This window comes from Sceloporus occidentalis, unplaced genomic scaffold (assembly GCF_023333645.1).
Source record: "Sceloporus occidentalis isolate IW3139 unplaced genomic scaffold, rSceOcc1.0.p SCAF_248, whole genome shotgun sequence".
In the NCBI taxonomy this organism is placed as follows: domain Eukaryota; kingdom Metazoa; phylum Chordata; class Lepidosauria; order Squamata; family Phrynosomatidae; genus Sceloporus; species Sceloporus occidentalis.
In genome coordinates this window covers 807,836-816,643 of record NW_028317228.1, presented here as the reverse complement: position 1 = coordinate 816,643, position 8,808 = coordinate 807,836, and positions in this window count along the sequence as shown.

Below are 8,808 nucleotides of genomic sequence, written 5' to 3'. Positions count from 1 at the left end.
GAAATACAGTCCTCAAACCATTACTAAACTCATAGAATTCATCCTCACACACAACTACTTCAGTTTCAACAACAATATATATCTGCAAACCATGGGCACTGCCATGGGGACGAGAATGGCACCACAATATGCCAATCTATTTATGGCTGACCTGGAACAACGATTCTTGGAAACACAACTTCACAAACCCTACAAATATTATCGCTACATTGATGATATTTTCATTGTCTGGACGGACACTCAAACAAAAGGGATACAAACCTAGGATCATCAATAAGAAAATTAACTCTGCTCTACAAACACCACGTGAACACCTGTTGCAATACACAGACAAACAAACATCCTCACGCATACCTCTAGTAGCCACATACAATCCTGCCCTAGAAGAAATCCGAAAAATCATCAAGGATCTGCAGCCAATGCTAGCAGAGGATGTGGTGTTAAAAGAAATTTTCCCTGAACCCCCCATCTTGGCCTTCAGACAACCAGCTAATCTCAAACAAAAGCTGGTGAGTAGCAAACTACATACTGAAACTACACACACAGATAATGGAAGCAAACCATGCAACAAAGCCAGATGCAAACTTTGCCAACACATCTGTACCAGCAACACAGCCACCCACAACAACAAGACATACAAGATTACAGGATCATACTCATGCACTTCACAAAATGTTGTATTCATGATTCAATGCACCAAATGTACTATAGGGTGTTACATCGGTGAAACCTGCCAGAAACTCAATAAAAGGATGAATCTGCACAGATACTCCATCAACCATCATGATGAAGAAAACCTTTGCACTCCAGTTGGGCACCACTTCACCCAAACCGGTCACTCCATACATGACCTTAAAATCAAAACACTGAGAGGTAATTTCAAAAACCCCCAAGAAAGAAAGACATTTAAAGCCAAAATGATACATTTTTATGATTGTAAAAACAGAGGACTTAATGTGGATTTGAGCTTCTTAGCACACTATCAAAACTTCCTATAACCTGTGCTTTTTTTTTTTCTCTTCTTCTCTCTCTCCTACACGCTCACCCCTGCTCCCCCTCTAGCCTTATCTGTGCAGTATATGCCACTATTTACTATTTACGACCCTCTTAGTTTTTTGTCTGCAAATTCTCTACCGTGTTGTTTTAATCCCTGTTTTAACCCTGTATCAGAACATGTACTGGTCAGTTTTAAACTGTGTTTTTCACTTGCTTGGTCAGAAATGCTTTTGACTTGATAAAGGGAGGACTCCCGAAAGCTCGTCTATTATGTTAAATACTGTTAGTCCAATAAAAAAGGTATTACAAGATTCTGCAACATTCTGTTTTTTTGAAGATTTGTGTGTGATAGATGGTAGGGATTGTTATTGAGTTGATGAATAAATCTAAACTATTTTGATCCCCCTTCCAAACAAAACGGTCCGTTAACGACTGTTACCTTCACTTAAATGGTGTTGCTTTAACCAGAGGGATTTCTCCACTACTCTACATATGGGCATATCTTTGCCCTTCATGTTGTAAGGGGCTTAGTATTTATTTTTTCCGCAATTTTTCTTTACATATTAGCCTATATTTGTTACTTTTGTTTTTTTATTTATGAGTCTATTTGGATTCCCTACATCTACTGGAGCATTCGTATAGAGTTATATTACGTTTTATATATTTTATCTCACTTATTATAAAGGGACACAGGGACTATTCTGGTGTGTTTTGTTTAGGCAATTGTGGAGTTTATCAATGGTGGTTTTCACTGCACCTTTCTATATTTTTGTGTTTATATTGGTTTCATCGCGCATCACCTATTTTTATATTTTTGGTGTTGCTTTAATGCCTCAATGTCAAGACATTCAGCAACAATGAGAACTGCAGCAGAGGCCCACATGTGGCTCCTGCCCTGGGCATCAGTGCCAGCTATATATAATATGGCAGCAGACATCTGATTAAAAAATGCTTAGGAGGCCATCAACTGCAGTAAGCTGAAACTCTGTGGTCCGATTTACACTGCAAACGCCCACCGGCTGCGGGATGCGCACAGACAACCTCTGCTGCTGCCGGCACTTCCACCAGGGCTTCTATGGTTGCGCACCGGAAGGTCATGCGATGCCGGCGCTCTGCCATAGAAGCCCCAGAGGAAGCGACAGTGGCAGCTGAGGTTCTCTGCGCGCATCGCACAGACGCCCAACGGCTGCTAGAAATCCAGGTCCCCTGCAGCGCTGTCTTAGTCTTCTAGTCAGAGGTCTGATTAGAAGACAACCTCAAATATAAGACAGGGGATATTTTTCAGAGCATTTGCTCTGAAAGCAAAACTGCGTCTTATAATTGAGCAAATACGGTAATCTTGTTTTTCCTTTATGGTTGCATTTGCTTCGGACAATGTAACCTATTATTCCGGAAAATACATTTGTGAATCGAACACGTTGTACCATCTGTAACCATGTCAAACCGGATACACTGTGTAAGATTTGTATTTAAGCTATTCAGACAAATTAATATACTTGTCTTGGAATGTGCTTTGACAACAATTCTTTTATGTGTCCCTACGATGTACAAATCAGATGAAAACAAAGCAAAAAACTCAGAATTTTCGTCTGAACTTTATGGGCTCACACTCAGTTGAGTTCACACTCTCTAAATATTTCTCTACCTTGTCTGACGACCACTTCGCTTCAACATCTATCTTTGCCCACATCCAGAGGTGCCCGCCTTGACATTCTCTCTCCGACCCTCCAATCGAAGGAGAGGATGTCACCGAACGCACCCTCATTTTGCCCTAATCTAAACGTAGGGCAATATGGCGGCGCTTGCGGCGATTTCCACTGCCACAATTGGAGGATGTTTTTTGGCCCATTTGCACATATCTTGTATACACACAAATGTTTCCCTCTTTATTCATCTTTTGACTTATTCATTACATTGACTGTGGTATTTTATTCAACCCAGGAAGAGTTAAAATTTCCTCCACGCTATAAAACGAATCATACTGGGCTCACGAAACGCATAGACCGGGACTTTTATCTCCAAACCACCCAGATACTGAGCTGCGACTCTACACACAGGAGCTAAACGATCGGCACAAGAACGAACAACAGCCAGAGTAGCAATGAGAAGTATTACAGTGGGAGATTTTTGGATATTCATGTGAATATATTTTTCTGTAAGTTTTCTATTAAAAGTTTGTGCAGGAAGCACTTTTATATGGTATACACCAAAGTGGCATCAAAACAATTATAAAAAGCTAAAGTGAACTGGCACTAACATGCCAGAAAAGGCGTTCACTGTATACAACGGTTTATTACTAAAATGAACTCTATTAAAGTATATTAATTAAAAATAGATTAACACTTGCTTACCCTGAAGGGCAATATCATAGAGCATGTGTTCCTAAGTAATACAAAAACTGTTAAAGCACATAGTGTTCTAGTTTTTCTGTTGCAAAATTAATCATACTGTCAGCTGACATCTTGTGTAATAAAAGTACTTGTGAAGGTGAACATATCCTTAGATGTCATAATCTTAATTCTCTGGTTCAAAATGGAACAGCCTCTCAGCAGACGTGGTAAAGGCTAATACAGCGAGAGAATTTGAAAGCTTCCCATACACTAAAACAAGACTGTGACGGACCGACCAGGGACCTCATGTTGTCCCTTTCCGCAAAGGGCGACTTCTCCCTTCAGGACAATAATTCCCCGCAATCTGTAGGCAATATCCCCAAGCAAAGTAAAGGGATATCGCTATCCAGTACCCAAATAACCAGGCAAGACTAGTCTTTCGGTACAACAAGAGGAGAAATGATTTATTTTAGACACAGACGGCTGGATATATCCAGTAAAACACACATTAACATAAAACAAGATACTGGGTTACAAACCGCCCCCTTAATCTGCATCCCAGAGACAACAGGGGCAGTAAAGGGATTAACAATACAAAAGGACCAGGGCCGGCCCAAGACATAATGCCACCTGGGGCGAAGTTTAAAATCCAGCCCCCCCAGCACTCCGCATTACAAGCCGGCATCGAGACCAAGCTAGAGGGCTCGCAGAGGAGAGAGAGGGGCGCCGAGCGGGTACTGGTAAGCGAAAACCACTTGGAGCCCTCTCTCTCTTCCGCTTTAAAAAAAAAAAAAGAAAGAAGCTTGGGGCCCTTCAAAATTCCCGCCCTTCAAAAGTGCCGCCTGGAGCAAATGCCCCACTCTGCTCCATGGTAGGGCCGACCCTGAAAAGGACACAGACACCACTAAGATAAGGAATACACATTATCTCCCAGACCTTAGTGTGCTGTGTGTAGACTGTTAGGAAATAAGGCAATAATAAAATAGATTTTTATTAATAACACACAAAAGGATAACATTAACTGAGGGGTGGGAGACTAGATGGGCTACAATGGCTCTTATCTGGCTTTTCATTTTATGTTAAAGAAAAAAAATCTTTGAAACCTAAGCTACAGAAAATATTTTCATATATGGGGGATTTATTTTAGACATAAAATAAGAACATCTAGACTTTGCAGGGAGCCTACTGGACTTAAAGGGAAGAAATGGAGAAAAGCTTTGTGTTGGCCATTGTTGCCTCAGTTCTACATGTAGAAAACCCAATTTCTGCCATTCAGTGGAAATTCCCATGTGGGATGCCAGGGGGATTTAAACTGCTCCTTCTCGTGCCGCCTTTATTGTTTAAGTAAAAAAGTAAGTTTTTCCTGTCCTAACTGGCTAGGAAGAAGGGTCTTTTATTACCACTGCCAAGGACAGCAAGCCTTACCTAAAAACATGCAGTTATATCTCATTTTATCATAGCAAACTATTTGGTTGTTTAGTTGTGTGGAAGAAAAACCTAGATGGATCTAAGCTATGGAATGTTTCAGTGCCCTGTTCCATAGACTGCAATTGAGTGTTTCACCACTGTATAACCAAAGATGTAACGATAACATGGGGTTGTCAGAACAAAAGAATATTTTGTTCTTTGATTGTTAATTAAGGGAAGGGCTCTTAAAACTATCTTTGTTTATAGTTTTAATTAAAACATCACTCTGGGGGTAATAAGTTTATGCACCTGTTTAATACTGAAATTATTCATTTGTTAAAGTATTTTAATATAGATGAAAAATGTTTACACCCTTTAAGTGCAATAATTTTAAAATAAGTTAAGCGTCATTGTGCTGCACTGTTCTTTCCCTGGTGGTCTCTCCCACCAGTGCTCCCTTATCTTTCTCTCTTTATTTTTATTTTTTTCTTCCCTCTCTTCTCTCCCTCTGCCTCCAGGCCCGGTCGTCTGACAAATGGCTTCCTCACCACCGCTAGGGCTGAAGATCATATCCCACAACGTGAAGGGGCTGCTCTCCCCGCAGAAACACCGAATGGCGATACGACACTATCTTAGATTACATGCCGATATTATTCTCCTCCAGGAGACCCATTTCCGCAAAACATGTATTCCCAACTACTGGGACCCCCGATATCCCATGGACTTTCACTCAGCGGCTCCGGATAAGCACAACGGTGTAACTATTCTCATACACAAACTACTTCCCTTCCGCATGATTCACTCGTCCTCAGACTTGGATTTTAGATTTCTCCGATTGGATGGCCTGCTCAATGACCAACCAGTTTCGATAGTAAACGTATATGCTCCCAGTCCTCCGTACTCTGCGTTCTTTGACAAGCTTACGCAACTGCTCCTCACGGTTCCGCCGGGAGGCCTCATCCTTGGAGGGGACTTCAACTCTGTGATGGATCCTTACGTGGACAGGATGCTTTCATCAGCCTCCACCTGAAGCTCCACCAAAGCTCCTCTTTAAACCTTTACAACATTGTCAAAACCCTTGTATTGTTTGATGCTTGGAGACTTCTCCACCCCACGGACCGGGATTACTCTTTTTATTCTCACCCTCACACAATGTACTCCAGACTGGACTATTTCTTTCTTAATCAGCGCCTCCTCCCCTCGCTCCTTGCCTCCAAAATTCATGAGATATCGCTCGCGGACCTTCAACCTCCTAATTTGCGACCCTTCTGGCGGCTCAACGACGCTCTAATTCTCGATCCTGAAGTCCGAGGGACCATCACGCAATCTCTTACCGACTATTTTTCTGAGAACTCCACTTCTGAGGTTGCTTTGAGTACTGTTTGGGATGCGCATAAGGCAGTCCTTCGGGGCCAATTTATTGCCCTGACTTTCGCCAAACGGAAACGACTTCAATCCCAAGTTCAAGACCTTACTACCGCGTTGCTTACATTGCAGTCTGACCCTAAGCGTTCTGGTGACCCTCGTCTTCTCCGAGAGATTGTAGCAACTAGGGGCCAACTAAATCTTTTACTCTCTACGGACTCCATTAAAGCGATCCTCTGTACCAAGCAAAAGTTTTTTGAGAAGGCGAATAAGCCAGATACTATGATGGCCAGGAAACTGGCGAACCTCACTCGCTCCCAGACTATACGCACCATCAAGACCAGATCGGGCTGTTTGACATCCGACCCTGAAGCCATTGCAGATAGATTTGCTGAGTACTACTCCCATCTCTACGACGGCAAAAAAGCATCTCCATCTCCTGCCCTCGCTTCTGATTTGCACAGCTTCCTCTTGGACTGTAAACTCCCTTCACTCGCTCCGACGACACTTGCTGCACTTAATGCTCCTATTACGGTGGACGAAGTGGCGGCTGCCTTGAAGCTCTTTAAGAACCCGAAGGCCCCGGGCCCAGATGGCTTTACCGCCAAATACTACAAGTCTTTTGCCGCACCTTACGAATCTCTTCAATACCTTTCTCACAGGTGAGGCGCGTCCTTCCCTGGACATGCAGAGGGCCAAGATAGTCATGATGCCTAAGGAGGGTAAGGACCCCTCCCTTTGCACTAGCTATAGACCCATCTCCCTCATCAACTTAGATTTAAAACTATTCGCTAAAGTTCTCGCCCTTCGCATGAACGAGGTCCTGCCTTCCCTGATCCATCTGGATCAGGTGGGCTTTGTCCCAGGCAGGGAGGCCCCAGATAATATTCGGCGTACACTGACCCTACTCCACTCGTGTCGGAGGTCCAGAACGCCAATGATGCTTCTGTCCCTAGATGCTGAGAAGGCCTTTGACCGGGTGGATTGGGGATATTTGTGGTCCACTATGCAGGCTTTTGGTTTCACTGGAGCTTTTCTGAGGGGTACACAAGCCCTATATACACAGCCTTCTGCTATGGTAGACATCGGCACGTTTCGCTCTAAGTCCTTTGCAATTAGGGGAGGGACTCGCCAGGGATGCCCTCGGTCGCCCTTATTGTTTGCGCTGGCCATTGAACCCTTGGCTCAGGCTATCCGCCTGCACCCTGACATTAGGGGCCCTACGATTGGTGGCCACGATTATAAACTTAGCCTGTTTGCCGAGGATGTCCTACTCTCCTTGACGTCCCCACTCACGTCTCTTCCTAATTTATATCAACTGTTGGGACGCTTTGGGAAACTTTCGGGTTACAAGATCAATTCCGACAAGTGTGAAGCCTTGAATGTGTCCCTCCCCAGTCCCATGGTAAAGCTCCTTTCTCTTAATTTCGAGTTCAGGTGGCAACTTCACTCCCTACGGTCCCTCGGTATTAATATCACCCCCTCCCATGAGCAGATGTATGCCGCTAACTACCCGCAATTAATTACGACCCTTAAGCGAGATCTATCCACATGGTCCTCCTATTCCCTGTCCTTTATGGGGAGAATATATGCGGTAAAAATGACACTATTGCCTAAACTGTTGTACCTTTTCCGCTCCATCTCCTTGCCGATCCGACGGAAGGGCATTACTAGCCTCCAAAGTACTATTGAGAGATTCGTCTGGCAGGGTCGACGTAGTCGGCTGGCAAAATCCACCCAAAGACGGCCGGGGGATTGTCCGCCCCCCTCCTTTATGAATACTATGTCGCAGCTCAACTGGCGATGCTCCTATCCGTTTCAGTGAGCCCTCCCCCAGCACGATGGGTCCACCTGGAAGCGGATATCTGCCCCGGGACGCGGCCGCAATGGCTTTTGTGGTACTCCATTCTAGACAAATCGAAGATCCAGCATTGCCGCACCCTCCTTCACTCGCTTACCTTGTGGTTTCAAGTTCGACGTAAATTCCGACTCACAGACATCGGTACCAGGATGACTCCACTGTTTCAGAACCCGGAGTTCACTGCGGGTCTCCGAGTACGCCCGTTCCAATGGTGGGTTGCTAAAGGTCTTGTCACAGTGGGAGATTTGCTCCTGAATGATCGCCCCCACTCCTTCCAACAGTTGTCATCCCTACATGAGATCCCTGCCACGGAACTCTTCCGCTCTCCCATTTTCTCCAACAATTTCTTAAGCGCCATCCCAACCATGCACCTACGTTTTACGAAAAAGCGAGCCGTCAGTCTCATAAACAAAGTGGAGCCATTTCCCAATTATATTTTCACATCCTGGGGATCAAATTTTCGAAGCCACCATCTTTCGAGGGGAGATGGGAAGCCGACCTGGGTCAAACGCTTGATTCCTCCGACTGGGGGGAGATATATGAAAATGTTTGGAAGGTCACCGTTTGCACTCTCGTGCAGGAAAACTGCTTTAAAGTCCTGTCCCGCTGGCACCTCACGCCCTCACGACTCCATCATATGTTTCCAACATATCCTCCTACCTGCTTTAGAGGCTGTGATGAAGACGGAACACCTTTACATATATGGTGGACATGCCCCAAACTTACGCCGCTCTGGGCCCACTTCTTCTGTATGCTGAGTGAGGCTCTCGGGGAATCCCTGTGACCAGAGCCTTGGACGGCTCTCCTCTGTAGAAATTACCCTTCGGATACTCTGACCAAACCAGCTCA